Below are 16,666 nucleotides of genomic sequence, written 5' to 3' on the forward strand. Positions count from 1 at the left end.
GAGAACATGAGGAATCTTTGCCTTTTCACATTTTAAATATGGTCAAACTTGTAAGTAGATGCACTGACAGAGGTATGCTCTTTGGAAGGTGGAGATGCATTGGCTGAATTAGGTACATATATAGATCAATACCAGAGATAATGTTTGAGGGGAGAATGTAGAAAAAATAGTTAAATATTCCCTAATAGTATTAAAGTAATAGATACTAGCTTTTCTATTTTAACATTTCTTCCAAGAGTGTATCTAATAGCCAGCTATTATTGGGCACTTACTAGCATCAGGGAGTGGGTCATTTGTTCTAAATGTTTGATCCTGTTTAATTCTTATGACCATGCTATGGAGTAGATACAAGCACAGTCATTGCTCCATATCCATGGGGAATTTGTTCCAGGACTCCCCATGGATACCAAAATTTATGAACACCCAAGTCCCTTATATAAAATAGCATAGTAGTTGCATACAACCCACACACATTCTCCTGAGTACTTTAAATCATCTCTAGATTACTTATAATACCTAAAACAATGCTCACACATCACTTCATTTGCATGAATTCAACATAGTATTCAACATGCAGCAAACTCAAGATTTGCTTTTGGAACTTTGCAGAATTTTTTTTCCCTAATATTTTCCATTTGTGGTTTATTGAATCCATGGATGTCAAACCCATGGATACAGAGGGTCAACTGTATTATCTCTATTTCATTTCTGAGGAAATTGTGATTCAGAGAGGTTAGATAACTTGCCCAGGTTACACAGCTAGTAAACAGCAATTCTCAAAATCATGAGTTGTCTGGGACTTGTCTTTGACAACGTCCTTATTCCTTTGGCATCTTTCTCAACCCAGAGTAGAGTGTGCGTCAGTTAAGATGCTTTTGACTAAAAGTAACAGAAATCCTCAGCTCAAGCTGTATCTTAAAAATAGGGAATTTTATTTTATCATATAACAGAGATGAGAGGTTCAGCGACTTTCAGGTAGGATATACCTAGGCTCTGCTTCATTTCTTTCTTGATTCTGCTCGCCTCTTTGTGCTAGTGTTGACCACAGGGGTGAGCAAGGTGTCTGAGGCACATTTAGCAATGTCTAGATGAAGAGCTAGGGATGGTCTCATCTTGTGTCTCCATAGGAAGAAGAATATAGTTTCCAGAAGGTTCAGGAAAATTGTCCTCATGTTCTGTTGCCAGGAATGGACACACGCCCATTCCTGAACCAATAACTGCTGAGGGGCATGTGCGTGGTTTGAATGTGCACCTCAAAAAGCATATGTTGGAAACATAACAGTGTTGGGAGGTGGGGTCTGATGAGAGATGAGTAGGCCATGAGGGTGGCGTAAATGGGTTCATGCAGTTATTACAGGAGTGGGTTTGTTATAGAAGGGCAGGTTCAGCCCCTTGTTACTCTCTCTTTCTTTCTCTTTGCTTTTCTGCCATGTGATGCTTTCTGCCATGTTATGACAGCAAGAAGGCCCTTGCCAGTGCCTTCCCCTTGATCTTGGACTTTCAAGCCTCCAGAACTGTGAGAAATAAATTTCTGTTCATTATAAATTACACAGTCTATGGTATTCTCTTCCAGCAGCACAAAACAGACTAAACAGGCGTGGAATTGCCATGACATGTTTATTAACCAGGTGGTGGTTGGATGAATGTTGGAAAGTCAACCCTACAAAGTAGGAGATCTTCAAAACAAGGAGTTTGGGGGTGCTGGTCTAGCTCCTTGGCCTTTCCTGATTGTGCCTCAGGTTCTTCATTTGTATAACAACTCTAATAGCATCTACCTCATGAGCTGTCCTAAGGATTGAATGAGATATTTGTCCAGATGATATTTGTTTTTCTTTTGGTAAGTTACCCAAATGCTACCACAAGGAAACTGGATAATTTGATAGGAAGGTTGAAAGAAGTGCCCTGTCCTCTCCCTGTGCTTAAGTGAGCATGTGACTCAGGGTAAGTCAGTTAGACTCTTTTTATGGAAATTTGAATGTTCAGCAGAGAGAGAATAATCTTTGAGAATGACTGGAGTTGATTCATCCTGTTGGGGGCAGACTGAAGAGGTCAGAGGCCAGCGCTCAGTTCCTTCTCCTGAGAGTCTCAGTACTACTGTGGGTCTTGTCCTCTCTGCGTTCTGTGGGCTTCTCAATGTTTTTTTTGGTCTTAGCTTGGGTTCCCTAGAAACAGAGCCTGAGGGAAATTCTTGTCATATGATTTATTGATGCCCTCGAAAGAAATCATAAAAAAGTGAGGGAAACAGAATAGGATGGGAGAAAAAGCTAAGTAAAGATGTTATCTCAGCTGGAGTCTGGCATCCGCTTAAGAGGCTGTGGGTTATGAATGGCACATCAGAGTAAGTTCTGCCTTCGGGCAAAGTGGTTGGCTTTTAAAATATCCCATATCAATCCAATGGGAGGTGAAGGATGAGCCCCCAGATGAGTGGACTCTTGTTGACAGAGGGCAGTTTTCTGAAGAAGGGGGCGGTTGTGCACTGTTTGTAACCAGTGCCCACAGCGGCCGGTAAAGGAGTGCCCTAAAGGTAAGAAGGATCTGGGTGGAGCACAAATAGCAACTATTAAAATTCCCAGTGTCTCCTTTTCTGCTTGAATTAGCCAGTATCAGTTTCTGTGGTTTGTGATGAAAGTGTCCTGACGAATGCATTCTGTAGAGTGCTGGGAGTTACTATTATTGCTGTTATTATTATTAGCCACGACTCCCTAATTCTGCTGAGAAGGTATGTAGCTTCTACAGAATGAGGGATGAAGAGCCTGCTACAAATCTTGTGTAAAATATATAATTAGTTCAGCATCAGACTACTCTTTTTAAGGGAAAAGTTACAGGGAAAGTATGAAACGATTGGAGTTGGTTTCTCAAAATTCTACTCATTTTTAATTAGAAAGAAAAATAGAACTGCAAAAGGAGACTGAGTAAGCGTTGTCTCTGAAACAACCCCCCTCAAGTCCCCTCTCATGCATAATTTAATTAAATGGTAGAATTTATTCTTTTAAGAGGAGAGTTTATCTGTTTGAATTCTGATCAAACGGCAGCACCCTGGACCTCATGTCCAAGGAAGAAAGAAATTGAAATATAAATTTTATTTGATGCCTGAAGTACATTATCTACTCTGCAAATATGTTATTTGAAATTTCCAAAGTTTCTCTTACCAGATATTGCTTTTTCACCCTGTCTGTGTAATTGCATTTCATTCAGAAACACTCGACATGCCAGGCTTTCTGCTAAGCAAATTTGAAAAAGCTTAGTTGAATCACTGTGATTCAGCCTTTGATGAGCTTACAGACTGGAAAAGGAAGTCTGAACATAAATACATATCTCACAGAAGAAAGCACTACATGTACTGCTGAAGAGCGATACAGACAAAAAGGCAACACAGGTTCAGAGGAGGTTTGGGAGACTTCCAGTGAGGGGCTTATGAAGGCATCAAGTGTTATCTGCGTGATACTGTGCACGGGCAAATGGCTGGAGTTTAGGCGTTCAGAGATGGGCCATTCACAGGGGCAGGAACAGCATCAGCAAAGACATCAAGGCAGGAAATATGTTTGGGAAGCATCAAGTGGCTTGGCTCAGCAAGTAGCCCTCTGAATATCAACATGACACTCCTGAGACACCTATGAGAATGGCTTGCTCACCAAGTGCAGGTCCAGCTGAGACACTCATGTCCACTGTCTGCTGTCTGTCATGATGGAGGACAAGCAAACATCAGGCAGGGAAAGATACAGGAGTCTAAGATCTAGGGGCAGTGGGAGGGCGGAAGAGTCTTTAGGGCTTTTCCTGAGGAGGTAACGAATTTGGCCTATGATGCAGGAGCCAAGTCAGGGGTGGTTTTAACAGGAGATTTTAAGACCCAGGCAAAGTGGAGAGCGAGATGCTGGGTATTGGAAACTAGGGGGCACAATATGCTGTCCTGATAAACTCTCCTGGGGCCATCTTTGGGAGATCATTCTTCTAGATGTCAAGGTCTAGGATTGGCACAGAGCTACAGAACAGGTTTTAATCCCTTAAAGCTAAGAACTCTGTGGTACTGAGACCCAACATGGCAGTTCCTCCTGCAACCAACCCAGCTGACCCGCCCAGCCTTACCTAGAGGTCTATGGAGTATCCCAGGGGCTTTTCTGTTGTCAGTTGCTGAAATTGCAAACTTTACTATCTGAGCAGGCTATACAGCCTCTCTTTATCTGTTTCTCACCTGTAACACAGGATGAATAACAAGATCTACTTCATGGAATTGTGTGGGTGAGGTAAGTTAATACATAGACACAACTTAGCATAGTGTGTGTCCATCCTTCTATTTATGTATCAACTCTAAATTCCAGTGGGGTAGCTGCAAGCCAGATGGTCCCAAGCAGGGAGTCAGAGCGATGGGACACATCTCCCAGGAACGGAGCATCCTGGGTACCACTGGAGACAGCCAGTACCACAGGCCAGCCTGCCACCTGGTGCTGGAGAGCAGAGGGCCACTCCCCAGCAGAGACCTGAGGCCACACTACCATCATCACATGGAAACTCCCATCTTGAATCCAGGCATGGAATTAATATGTGCACAGGGAAGGAAAAAAATATGAGTCTCTTGCCCCCCTTTTCAGTACCATCACATCCAGAGGGCTCTTCCCTGCAGTACCAGCTCCTTTTCAACCACGTGAGGAAATGGAATGGTTTTCTTGAAAGATTCTTGTGAAGAGGAAAATCTTTTTAGAAGAGGGATGATAAAACAATAGATGGGGAAGCATCTGAAGTGGAAAGACCTTGAATAGTAAAGGATCGAGGTTTCCATACGGTATCCTTGGGGCTGCCAGGACCAACAGAGAAGGAATGAATGTGCTGTCAAAGGAGGTTTGTCTGTTTGAGCAGCTTCAATGAAGAAGGCACTGACATCACTAAAGGGAAGTGAGAGGAAGCAAGAAGTGGGGCCCAGTGATGCTTTCAGATGACTGTCTTATTGACTACGGTTGACAGGATTGCTTGCAGCCCCAAGCCTCGAATCACAGGATTTCAGAAATGCACGAGCTGAGCTGGACACTGACCTACTTCTTATGGTCCATTTTCCTCCTGAGATATTTGTCTGCTCTTGAGCTGACATATTCCTTTACAGAGCCCTCGAGGTAATAGTACATAAAGCAAAGTGCTCACTAAATAAAAGACATCTATGCTCTCTATTATTATAAGGAATTGGTATTTAAATTTTACATCTCTTCTGGCCCACTCCATGGGCATCCTAGCCCTGGGTGTTCTTTCCCTCATGTGAATGCTATCACATTTCTTGGCTGTGATGCTTATTTGTTATTGAGTCTTAACCTGTCTTACCCCATCTCTTCTGTTATTAAAAGGCATTGCTACTTTATGATTTATTTCTTTATTTTGAATGATTCACCTATTTAGATTATTTTCTCCTTAGCTTGGCTGTTGTCAGGCTGTAGGATTGTGTCTTAGGTTACTTTTTATCCCATAAGTGATCCAAGCATGAGACTTTTCCCAGACTGGGCTTGAAAACAGTTTGTCTGTTTGATTTGGTTCCTACTGGGCTGTTATCCATGTTGAACACATATCAACCTGGGAGGTCTGATGGAGAAAAAGTCCTGTGCTGAGAGACAGGAGACCTGGTTTCTGATTCTCACATGAGCCATGAGACACAGGCCAAATCATAAGTCTCTCTATTTTATAGACTTTTCCATCTGTGAAATGATGGCAAAAAAAAAAAAAGTGCCCTAACTCTTAGGATTCTTGTAAGAACACACTGGGAGCAATAAAAAGAAAAGTGCTATATAAATGCAAGATATGTTTATTCATATTGATAATTCAAAGAGAGAACTCAGACGTTCCTGATAAGGAATCATTTTCAAGTACAATTCTTGCTACCAAGTTTGCATTTACACAATTGTTTCCCTCCCTAGATAAAACCACCTCATCTGCAGGGAACATGAACCCGTGGTTAAGCCAACCATTTAATTAACTTATAAAAGCTTTGTGGAACTCTAAAGAAAATATAATAGTAAATTGGTTTCCAAAACTTTCTAATAGGAAAACTCATTTCTTTGGTCCCATGTGGCACTGAAGTGCCAAATTGGCAAATCATGACTTTACTGTTAGATGGTTTTTTTTTTGTTTTTTGGTTGTTTGTTTAATTCCAGTAATGAAGTGTTGATGTAATGTTCTTTTTAAACATCAGCATTTTCTTTCTCCTACTGCTAAAGAGTCTAGATTCTAATTCTCTCCTTTTAGTCAAGCTGCAGAAATCCAATTCAAATTTTCTCACTACCTTATGTGTACCAGATACATGTAAGGACTGGGCAATAGGGTTTATAGTGTCAATAGGGGTCAACTGGGTCAAAAGGATCTTAAGGAGCATCCAGTCAAATAGGGAAGACAAATGGTAAACAACCCATTATAATTATATCTACAATTATGCATGTAACAATTCTCTAAAGCAGTATATGAGTCAGGGTGGGTTAGCTGATATAACAAACAGCCCCAATCTCCAGTGTCTTAACATAGTAAGAGGTTATTTCTTACTCATACACAGTCTAATATGCTTGTTCCTGGTTGGCTGTCTCTCTACCAAGTGGGGACACAAAGATCCAGGCGTATTCTGTCCTCCGATGCCACCATCTTCAACTTGTGGCCTGTAAGGTCACCATGAAAAGGGATAATAGCCTGGGCAAGGCACATGGGATTCTTAGCCGTCTTAATCTGATAGTGACACACATGACCTCTGCTCATATTCCATTGGCCACATAGATCCATCTAGTTACATGGACCAGCTGAGCTGCTGGGCAGCTGCTTCTCAGCCACAATAACACCATTCAAAAGGGACACATCTCTTAGGTGGATGATTAGCTGCCTCTGCCACGAGTAACACTATTTTTACAAGTGATAAACATTGAGGGGCTAAGTAACGTACCCAAGGTCATACAGCTGGTATGTTGAGAAACCAGATTTAAACCCAGTTTCTTTGCCCCAAAGCTCATGCTCTCCTCACCCCGTCACACTAACTTCCTTACCATAACTGTGTGACAGGCTCCGGCCATGGTTGGGCTCTATCTGCATGATCTGCCCATTGAACCCGTTTTTCCTGGTTTGAGCCTCTAGAAAGCTGGTCGTGCTGCTGCCTTAACTTTTTGGACTGATTTTCGTCACAGCTCTTGGCTGTGATTGGGTCTTGCTAGTTTTCCTCAACTCTCACCTCCAGGTGCACTCTCAGCACTGGACAAAGTTTTCATCTTTGTGACACAGAAAATCAAGAAATAGGATTAGAGCTTTTACAACTGCTGTTTGAAGAAGATAGCAGCAATTTGCCTATATAACTTCAGGTACTTTTAGCTATAAAAACTAGTTGTGTCATTTATTTTTTCAGAGTTTATAAACAAATTTATTTGTTTCTGAGAGCCATGATTTAGAACATTAAAAAGGTCCTCCTGGGAACCTAACTTGGGGGAAATGTGGCGAGAGGGCGGGACTCGGCCGCCCATGGGCATGTCACAAGATGCGCCCAGGCTCTCTGGGGTGGACTCTGCTCTGACTTCAGGCCAGAGTGTCTGCCCTGGCAGCAGCTTGACAGCTGAGTGGTTAGAAGGGCACGGCTGGGGAGATTCATTTGAAATCTTTCTTCTTCTTCCTTTTCACTGGCGTTTCTTCTGGCGTAGCCTCCTCTGCTATCTCTACCGGCTTTCGCAGCTTTTTCTTCCCTCTCCTCTTTTTGGGCTTCAGGGTGAAGTCGCACAGTCCCCAGCATCCTGAGCAGAGGCCTCTGAGCTGCTCCCCCGCACTCTTCTTGGCCCCCTGCTCCTGGGCCCTGTCCCTCTTGGGATTTTCCTCCGTATGCCTCTTGGCCTTAGGCTTTGGGGAGCTCTTCACATCCTTACCTGCTGCCTCTTTCTTTCTTTTCTTCATCTTTTTTCTATCCACCTGCGTGTTGGGAAGGTCAAGCCTGGATCTGGGACCTGGGGCTTGTTCTTCAGTGCTGCCTTCCGCTGGGCAAAGTACTCCTGGATGGTGAAGGCACCGGTTGTTGTGCTTTCGTTCTCGTCTGGAGTGGAGGAACTGTCATCGCCCTCAAGAGTCTTCTTACTGTCTTTTCCCAAAAATGCAGTCAAGATCTGTTTTGCTCCGAGATGATATATCCTTCCCTTTTGTGAATTTCATATAGTGAACATGGTTTTTGGAGATTTTGGAATTTTCCTCAAGGCTAAAAGATTTCTTTTCCTTCTTGTCTGAGGGGTCTGCGGTTTCCTGCCCACGGCAAGTGTTCAGTTCGGCCAGAAGCTGGTTAAAATCATCCTGATGTGCAATCCAGTTGTCTTCGTTATTGATGGTGGCTCCGAGTCCCAGGTGGTTATTTTTCACTTGAACTTTTATATGATCTGTGGCTCCTTGCTCCTGAGCCCCTAAACCCTTTCCTTTAGACCACCCCATCTTCTCTAGCATCCTCTGGCCAAACTTGGAATCATCATTACTCCAGGCAGTGTTCTGAGGATCCACAGCCCACTTCTCCTTTCACTGAGGCTCAGCCAGCATCGACATGTCGCAGAGTCTGTGACACCGCGGCATCTGGACCTGGGTGACTGCGGCCACTGGGCGGGCAGGAGGCTCGAGGAGAATCTGGACGCGCCTAACTCCCTCGCTGGCAGACTGCAGAGCCCGAGGCGCGTGCTGGTGACGTCAGTGGCGCGCCACTTGTATCATTTTCTGGTTCCGTTTCCTCCAGGCTAGTAAGCGGTCGGTTTCAAAGAACACACAGAGCTCTAGGAATTTAGATGTAAGAGACAATTCTGGGTTTGAAAAATGGAGCCAATTCATTTTGTGAGCATAAATATGTACATGGGGCTTCAATCAGAAGAAACAACAGATTTGTATAATGAACTCTGCAGCTAGCTCATCCTGACTCATACACTGTTTTAAGCTTTGGATGGACCACAGCAAAGGGCTGTGCTCACATTTACCCTGCCTGTTTCAGATGTATGAAACATCAGCCCCATCCACAAAACCCTTATTACATTGAATTCCAGTCCCTATGGCTGCAAAACAAATTACCTTCAAACTTAAATAACCATGTATTATGCTCATAGATGTGTGGGCTAATAATTCAAACTGGTAGGGATGGTTTGTATTTTTTTGTTTTTTTAATTTCTGGGGTCTCATTGAAAGACTCAGCAGCTGAGGGTTGAGATATCTGAAAGCTTATTCACGCACAAGTCTGATAGTTAATAATGGCTATTGGTTGGGGGTCTCACTTCCCCTTTACATGGACCTCTGGGTGTGTCTTTCTATGTGAGCTAGTTGGGCTTCCTTGCAAGCATGGTGGCTGGATTCCCAGGATGGACATCTTGAGAGAAAAAAAAGAGCCAAGTAGAGGTATGTTGTCTTTTTTCAGCTGTCCTTAGAATTTATGGAGCATTGATTCTGTCACATTTTATTCATTGAGACAGTCACAAAGTTCTCCCCAGGTTTAAGGGAAGGAAAGATAGACTCTGCCTCTTGATGGGGAGTAGCAGTGTTCTGGAAGAATGAGTAGGACTTGAAACATTGCTGTGGCTATATTTGGAAAATCTAATCTGCCATACCTTGCTTTCATTTTGATCCTTAGATCTGATTTAAATATTAGCTATCATATATTTGGTGCCCATGTGCCAGGTACCTTATACTCATTAAATTTAATCCTGACCCCAACTCTGCAAAGTAGGTCATGTTATGCCTTTTATAAATTAGGAAACTGAGACCCAGAGAAGTTAACTAACTTACCCAAAGACACAGAGCTAGCAAATGATAAAGTTAAGTTGCAAGACCAAGCCTGACCCACTCCAAATCTCATACTTTCCCCCACAGTTCCTATATGATTCCCAGTGGGGATGACTCATTCCTTTAATGAAAGGAAAGTTTGGCTGGGGAAGATTGGAGTGGTGGAGATGGGGTAAAGGGAAGTTCAGACACTTTGAATTAATGGTAATTTCCATGAAGGTGCTTGTTCTAATAATTTCCACCTTCCCAAGTCTACATATACTTAGAGCCCATCAAGTCAAGCTGATGTAATTTAAAACCCTCCCTGGTTTCCAAACAGCTGTAATACATTTACTTTGGTTCTCCAGCAAGTATAAAATATTACTCAAAGACCACAGGACTGTATAATGGGCAATAAAATCCACCCTTCTTCAGGTGGGCCAAGGAGAAACCATGGAAAGATTTTATTAGGATGACTAAAGAGTTCTTCATTCAAATCAAGATAATTTTTTTTCCTTTGAGACAGAGTCTTGCTCTGTTGCCCAGACTGGAGTGCAGTAGCATGATACCAGCTCCCTGCAACCTCTGCCTCGCGGGTTCAAGTGATTCTCCTGACTCAGCCTCCCGAGTAGCTGCGATTACAGACATGTGCCATCATGCCTGGCTAATTTTTGTATATGTAGTAGAGACAGGGTTTCACCATGTTGGCTAAGCTGGTCTTATACTTCTGCCCTCATGATATGCCTGCCTAGGCCTCCCAAAGTGCTGGGATTACAGGTGTGAGCCACCAGGCCCAGCCTAAATCAAGATACTTTTGAGAGTAAAAAGTGACACTGTTACAAGTCATTGACCCTGACATAATTATCATTATTTTGTTACTATGTTGATATTGTAGTTGAGGTATAGTGTAATGGTAAAGCATTTACCTTTTAAGAGGACGGCACAATGATTTTTTAAATATGTACACACTCATGTAATTAACTATTCTCCAGATCAAGATATAGAATACTTCAGCACACCCCTTCTCCAGCATAATTATTATTATGCCAGGACAATGACTGTAAACAAGTTCTGTCTTGGGCACATAGGGATGTATAGTCATCATCATCATGACCAATTCACAACCTGGCCTCTCTGGGGCTGGACAAGAAGGTGTTTATGCTCAGAAGTTATGGATTCTCAAAATCAAGATCCAGTAAAGTTTTTATTTTGGCCCAAGCCATGGCTGAAGCAGCCGAGAGGCAGGGCACCAAGTCCCTAGGCTGCACAGAGCAGGAGGGGCCTGGATCTGGCCCATGAAACCACTTTTTTCCTCCTAGGCCTCTGGGCCTGTGATGGGAGGGGCTGCTGTGAAAGTCTCTGACATGCCCGGGAGACATTTCCCCCATTGTCTTGGCGATTAACATTTGGGTTCTTGTAATTATGCAAATTTCTGCAACTGGCTTCAATTTCTCATCAGAAAAAGGGTTTTTCTTTTTCTATCACATTATCAGGCTGCAAATTTTTTGAACTTTTATGCTCTGATTCCCTTATTAAACATAATTTCCAATTTCAAACCATATCTTTGTGAGTACATAAAACTGAATGCTTTTAACAGCACGCAAGTTACCTCTTGAACATTGTGCTGCTTAGAAATTTCTTCCACCAGATGCTGTAAATCATCTCTCTCAAGTTCAAAGTTCCACAAGTCTCTAGGGCAGGAGCAAAATGCTGTCAGTCTCTTTGCTAAAACATAGCAAGAGTCACCTTTGCTCCAGTTCCCAACAAGTTCCTCATCTTCATCTGAGACCACCTCAACCTGGACTTCATTGTCCATTTCACTATCAGCATTTTGGTTAAAGCCACTCAGCAAGTCTCTAGGAATTTCCAAACTTTCCCACATCTTCCTGTCCTCTTCTGAGCCCTCCACACTGTTCCAGCCTCTGCCTGTTACCCATTTCCAAAGTTGCTTCCACATTTTTGGGTACCTCATTCTACCAGTACCAATTTACTGTATTAGACTGTTCTCATACTTCTAATAAAGACATATCTGAAACTGGTTAATTTATAAAGAAAAGAGTTTTAATGGACTCATAGTTCCACTTAGCTGGGAGGTCTCACAATCGTGGTGGAAGGCAAAGGAGACGCAAAGGCACATCTCACATGAAGAGAACAGTATGGGAGAAACTGCCCCCATTATTCAATTATCTCCACCTGGCCCCACTCTTGACATATGGGGATTATTACAGTTCGAGATGAGATTTTGGGTGGGGACACCGCAAACCATATCACTGGTGATGTTGGTAATGGCAGCTATGGTGGGTGGTGGTGTTAATGATGGTGGTAATACATGTATATATATTTTTAGAGAGGGTCTTCCTCTGTTACCCACGTTGCAGTGGAGCATCACAATCACAGCTCACTGTAGCCTGCAACTCCTGGACTCAAATGATCCTCCTGCCTCAGCCTCCCAAATGCTGGGATTACAGGCATGAGCCACTTAACCTGGCTGATAGTGATAGTACTGATGGTGAGAGTGATGTGTTGGTGGTTCTGGCAATGGTGAGCTGTGTGATGGAGGTGGTCATGGCGGTGGTGGTGATGGTAGGTTGTATGATTGTGGTGGAGGGGAGTGAAGATGGTGGTGATGATTAGTGGTGTTGCAGTGGTGATGGTGGGAATAGCATGTGGTATGGTAGTGGTGGTGGAAGTGGTGGTAGGTTGTGTGATGGAAGTGGAGGTGGTGATGGTGGCACTGATCATGGCTGGTGGTGAGATGGTGGTAGTGAAGGTGGCAGTATTGATAGTGGTGATGGTTGGTGCTGATGTTGGTCATAGTTGGTAGTGGTGAAATGCAATCGATCCTTTCTCTCCTAGGAGATCCCTGGGATTCTTTTCTAAATTATGCAGATCTTCCTGAGAGCCTTGCATGCCAGAGGAGGAACAACTTCCCTAATCAAATAAAAGGTGTTTTTCCCCAGCAGGAGCTTCCCAAGCTTACATTTTCCTAGCAAGGAGTTGCCCTGAAGATGTGCTCAATAGCTTTTTTGCTAAAGGAGAAGGGGAAAAAAATCCCTGGTTGCTACTTCACTACCCAATTTTTGGTTAAGTACGATCAACTATACACAGTTTTCATTCTACTTTATGGTTTCAGACATCCCTTGTCAAACCCATACTTGTCCTAATAAAGTCCCTAGTGAGTGAACCTCTTCAGGTATTAAAGACCGGGGGCCTGGGCAGGATGAAACTAATGGACAACTATGTTGTAAGGGATCTGGTGCCTTATCGACCTCCCTCAGCACTCCCAGACTGAACCTGCATAACAGGCTGTCTCCTGTATCTCTGACTGTAACTCCCATCCGCTGTGTGCCAGGCACCATGCTAAGTGCTTTTTATAAAGGATCTCAATGAATTCTTAGCAAAAACGGTGTGAGGGAAGCAATATTATTCCTACTATCAAGTTGAAGAGGCCAAAACTCAGAAAGGGGAAGTAACTTGCCTAAGATCACACAGCTGACAAGTGTGTGAGTAATAAGTGTGTGTAGGGAACGACCATACACATACTTACTGTGGCTCACCTCCTTGTTACAATTCGGTTGATCACAGATTGAAACACCCAGCAAGGACATCTTCTTTTTTTTTTTCTTTTTTTTTTTTTTTTTTTTTTTTTTTTGAGACAAGGTCTCACTCCTGTCGCCCAAGCTGGAGTGCAGTGACGTGGTCTCGGCTCACTGCAGCCTCAACTTCCTGTGCTCAGGTCTCCCACCTCAGAATCCTCAGCAGCTGGAACTGCAGGCAACTCCTAGGCTCAAGTGATCCACCTGCCTTGGCCTCTAGAAGTGTGGAGATTATAGGTGTGATCCACACACCTGACCTCTCTTTAAAAAAAACTGTAACTTTTAAGTTCAGGGATACATATACAGGTTAGTTACATAGGTAAACTGGTGTCATGGGGGTTTGTTGTACAGATTATTTTGTCAGTCAGGTATGAAGCCTAGTACCCATTAATTATTTTTTTCTGATCTTCTCCCTTCTCCCACATTTCACCCTTTGATAGACCGCAGTGTGTATTTTTCTATGTGTCTATGTGTTTTCCTCATTTAGCTCCCACTTATAAGTGAGAACATGTGGTATTTGGTTTTCTGTTCTTTCATTAGTTTGCCAAGGATAATGACCTCCAGCTCCATCATGTTCCTGCAAAGGACATGATCCTATTCTTTTTTATGGCTGCATAGTATTCCACAGTGTATATGTACCACACTTTTTTTTTTTGTCTGTCTACAATTGATGGGTATTTAGGTTGATTCCATGTCTTTGCTATTGTGCATAGTGCTACAATGAACATAAGCATGCATGTTTCTTTATGATAGAATGCTTTATATCCTTTTGAGTATATACCCAGTAATGGAATTGCTAGGTCAAATGGTATTTTTGTTTTTAGGTCTCTGAGGAATTGCCAAATTGTCTTCCACATGGCTGACCTATTTACACTCCCACTAGCAGTATATAAGCATTTCTTTTTCTCTGCAATCTCACCAGCCAGCACCTGTTATTTTTTTACTTTTTATAATAGCCTTTCTGACTGGTGTGAGATGGTATCTCATTGTGGTTTTGATTTACATTTCTCCAGTGATCAGTCATGTTGAGCATTTTTTCATATGATTGTTGGACACATGTATGTCTTGTTTTAAATGTGTCTGTTTATGTCCTTTGCCCGCTTTTTAATGGTTTTTCTTTTCCTGTAAACTTGAGTTCCTTATAGATGCTGGATATTAGACCTTTGTCAGATGCATAGTTTGCAAAGACGTTCTCCCATTCTGTAGGTTGTCTTTCACTCACGATAGTTTCTTTTACTGTGCAGAAGCTCTTTGGTTTAATTGAATCCTATTTGTCAATTTTTGCTTTTGTGGTCATTGCTTTTGGTGTCGTTATCATGTCGTCTTTGCCTGTACTCATATCCAGAATGGTATTGCAACAAGGACATTTTTAACCTAGCCGTGGTGCTGGAGCAATAACTGGTTTCATCTGTCTGAAGGCCAGGCCCCTTAGAGAGGACAAAACACAGAAAGACAACAAGCTACCACTATTACTGTGAGTTTTCAACGTCCTGTTAAAGCCAGCACTGAATTTCTGACCAAAAAACTAAAGGGGATATTTCTGTGGCTGAAATCAAGTCTTTCAGGAACTGCTCCCATTAAAAAGTGGGAATGTCCCTCCAGAATAATACAGAGGAAAGGCTGGTTTGGAAAAAGTCTATGTTTTTCTATGAATTTCTATTTTAAAATAAATATTTAAAGAGCATTCAATTTGCAACATATTTTGTTAAAAGAGCTTCTCGTAACAAAGCCACAGGTCTTCCTCTGGGAGCTGAGGAAAGGAGGTGTCTGCCACGTCTGGTGGCTTGGAGCCAGGTCATCTCGAAGCAAGGGCTGATGGGTAGAGCGACACACACAATGGGCCAGTTTTAGAAAGCTGGGAAACATGGGGCAGTTTCACCCACTCCCAGGGTAGCTGCTGTGTGGGTTTGGTTCACACGCCCAGACAGGGGACCCGGGATGGCCATAGCACCTTTGGGGTGAAACCAAATATTAGACAGCCTGACCCCAAAGGAAACCTGAAGCAAGTTGCAAATTATATTGGGAAACAGTGGGTGATGGGAGCAATCAAAGGAAAGAGCTCTTGCAGATGCAGCCACAGGACCTGAAGGTGACGCTGAACCGACTCCTGAAAGCCCTGTAATCCAGGCCGCCAAGCTGAGAGGAAAATCACAGCCAGAGACCAAGGAGTCGCCTCTAAATGCCACTTGCTTTCTAACACGGCAAGCAACTGAGAGCTGTTGTTATGCTCCAGGCAAACGCCGGGGAAGCTGTACTAGTCACAGCGGGGCTGTGCAAACGCCCGCACCTCGGCATTTTCTGGTGGTCATGCCTGCCAACGGTTTTATGAGGAGGAACATGGAGAGGGGGAGGTGCAGGAAGGGATTGGCTCTGAACCCCAAGGCCTCTGAGAGCAGATGGCCAGGAGGGACCTGGAGCCTTGGAGGCTTTCTGCAAGGTCTCCATGGGTCTCTTCTGCCTGTAAGCACTTGTTACCTGCTTCTCCCTCTCCAAGGAGAAGAAGGAGACGATGGGGACAGAGTTCTAGGGGCTGCTCAAGTCTTGTCCCTGGGAGAACTGAGAAGGTTCTGAGGAGCCAGGAGCCAGCGAGGGGCAGGGGCTGTTTCCTTAGTAACATCTTTGTTGTGGCAACGGCGGGACAGTCTCCCTGCCTTTACGTTTCCCTGTAGAGCTGTGGCAAGCCCTTCCCAGTGTGCCGGTGGAAACTGCACTAATGATTTGGTTTTCCCAAAGACTTCGCCATGAGCCTCTCAGGCTGGGAAGGAAACGGCAGGCTGGACCTAACTTGATAATAGGGACCTTAGGCGCCAGAATGAAGGTACCAACATGGTGGAGAAAGATACGGAGTACATTTCACTGCCATCAAAAAAAAAAAAAAATGGCAGGGTGCCTTGTATTCTTAGGCCATTTTACTGCCACTTTTTCACATTTTACTATACCTTATGGCAGAAAAGTATTCAACCTTTTTGTCTTTCTCCATATGTCAGTCCTGGAATTATTTTTCGCTTATTGATTCAATGATTATTGACGGATTGCCTGGGAACTTGCTAGATACTAGGGATACTGTGTCATGAAAACTGATATTTACTGAGTGCATCATTGTTCTTATGCTGCAGATAGGAAAACTGAGGAACAGAGAGGTGCTATGGCAGCGACCTTGAGATCTGTCTCCTGTTCTTGGGAGCTTATATTGTGGTAGCAAAGATGGACATCAAACAAATGATTACATAGTTATTTAATTATCACTGTGATGAAGGTTACAAAGGAGATGGGTGTTTGCCACGGTCTTGAGAAAAGGTGTGAAAAAGGACTGGGAAATGACAGAAGAACTGAAGGCGAGTCTTCTGAGGAGTTTTCTT

The 16,666-nt window shown here is 43.3% G+C and overlaps 1 long non-coding RNA gene and 1 pseudogene across 2 annotated transcripts in view; one reads left to right on the plus strand and one right to left on the minus strand.

Annotated features, from left to right (window-relative positions):
• Positions 1-1,987: 1,987 nt before the first annotated feature.
• LOC116542314 overlaps positions 1,988-16,666 on the plus strand; it is a 29,542-nt gene continuing 14,863 nt past the window's right edge. The window contains exon 1 of the long non-coding RNA XR_004265164.1: positions 1,988-2,096. This is a non-coding gene — a long non-coding RNA (uncharacterized LOC116542314). The remainder of the gene's footprint in view (positions 2,097-16,666) is intronic.
• Positions 7,343-8,665, minus strand: LOC116542308 (annotated as a pseudogene). Its single transcript, XR_004265155.1, has one exon. The product of XR_004265155.1 is annotated as a PIN2/TERF1-interacting telomerase inhibitor 1 pseudogene (transcript).

The sequence above is a fragment of the Sapajus apella genome, unplaced genomic scaffold, assembly GCF_009761245.1.
Source record: "Sapajus apella isolate SASKATOON/1434 unplaced genomic scaffold, GSC_monkey_1.0 scaffold4, whole genome shotgun sequence".
NCBI classification, from domain to species: Eukaryota; Metazoa; Chordata; class Mammalia; order Primates; family Cebidae; genus Sapajus; species Sapajus apella.